Source organism: Solanum tuberosum, unplaced genomic scaffold (genome assembly GCF_000226075.1).
Source record: "Solanum tuberosum cultivar DM 1-3 516 R44 unplaced genomic scaffold, SolTub_3.0 scf00037, whole genome shotgun sequence".
Lineage (NCBI taxonomy): Eukaryota > Viridiplantae > Streptophyta > Magnoliopsida > Solanales > Solanaceae > Solanum > Solanum tuberosum.
The window spans coordinates 515,131-516,451 of record NW_006238961.1 but is presented as its reverse complement, the minus strand read 5'-3'; the positions used below and the strand labels follow the sequence as shown (position 1 = coordinate 516,451).

General features: G+C 26.7%; 1 protein-coding gene across 3 annotated transcripts in view; it reads right to left on the bottom strand.

Annotated features, from left to right (window-relative positions):
• The window catches only part of LOC102593747 (uncharacterized), an 8,754-nt gene extending 7,775 nt beyond the window's left edge, over window positions 1–979 (bottom strand). For 2 of the 3 annotated variants that reach the window (XM_006342277.2, XM_006342276.2), the window contains exon 1: window positions 864–979. The gene's annotated coding sequence lies outside the window, so the exon portion shown is untranslated. Of the gene's footprint in view, window positions 1–599; window positions 800–863 lie in introns of those variants that run through there. The other variant, XM_006342278.2, reaches the window with a different exon arrangement.
• Window positions 980–1,321: the final 342 nt, after the last annotated feature.

Below are 1,321 nucleotides of genomic sequence, written 5' to 3'. Positions count from 1 at the left end.
AACTTAAAATATTTATTAAAAAAACAGAAAAAAAAATTGACTGATTCTTAAAATTAAATCGTGATAATTGACAACATAAAATTGTTCAAAAATGTTATATGTGGGTAGTCTTATTGTGCCTTGAATAGCGTCAAAGAAAGTACAGGTTTGTGATAAAAAAACTTATTCCTTTATCCACGCAAACAATCGCTTCAAAAACTTCGTTATTAGCCCCAAAACATACCATTTATGTTATTGGGCCCGTGCATAGCACGGGCAACAAAATCTAGTCATAACATAAAGATGAAAAAGTAATTTCTGAACCAAAAAATGAAGAATTCACATGCCTTGACTGGTGGTTTATCTCACTACTTTCTAAAGCTTGAACACATCTATAAACTATTTCAAGTATGTTTAGCCAACAATTTCATATCAGTTTTAAGTAAAACAAAAATTATTTAAACAGTCCAATAAAAGCTTTGTTTACTCAAAATGGACAAAGAAGTTGAATTTAGCAGATGAGGATTAATGGCTAAATTTTTTTACTTAATCTTTCATAGATATATTTTAATAAAACAGATTAAACAAAGCTAAAAACTTAACAAACATCAACTACCTACCGTCCACCAGAAGAAACAGAAGAATTAGCCCAACATAAGAGAAATTCCGATCGGAGAAAGGAAGAAAGAAATAAAGATCCAAAACAATTACTACTAGAAAATTCAACACAAGAAAACCGACAGCCACAGCTGAAAACTATAACAAATTTTCCATTTCTTGATTAGTACCCACTTATATCAATTTATATACTAATCCAGAGAAGAAAAACAAGAATCTGATTTGTAAAAAGAGAAAAAAAATAAAAAATATTGAGAAAAACTTACAATTCAATTGCTTCTGCTTAAGCTTGAGATTTTAGAATTTTCAAGTCTCTTTCTCCAATCAAGAAAGTAAGCGGTAGAGCAAGACAAAAGAGTAGTGTGTTTGGTTTATCATTAAAATGACTCACTCTCTCCCTATTCATATTGATTGTGACATACTTAAAAAATAAGAGAAAACTCTGTTTTATTTCGTTTCAATTTATGACATATTATTAGGAAAAAATTAGTTGGATGATATCTTTTAATAAATAATTATTAATTTTATTATTATTTTTAGTAATATTATGTTAAATCTGCAATATGTATGAAACGTGAATTATGTATGCAATATATATGTATTATAATTATTTTTAAAATATATTATGTTTGTTTGGTAATAAATTGACACATTGTATTATAAGTGTATTAAATTATGTGATAAATGTAATAGTAATCAATAAAACTTGTAGTATATGTGAATA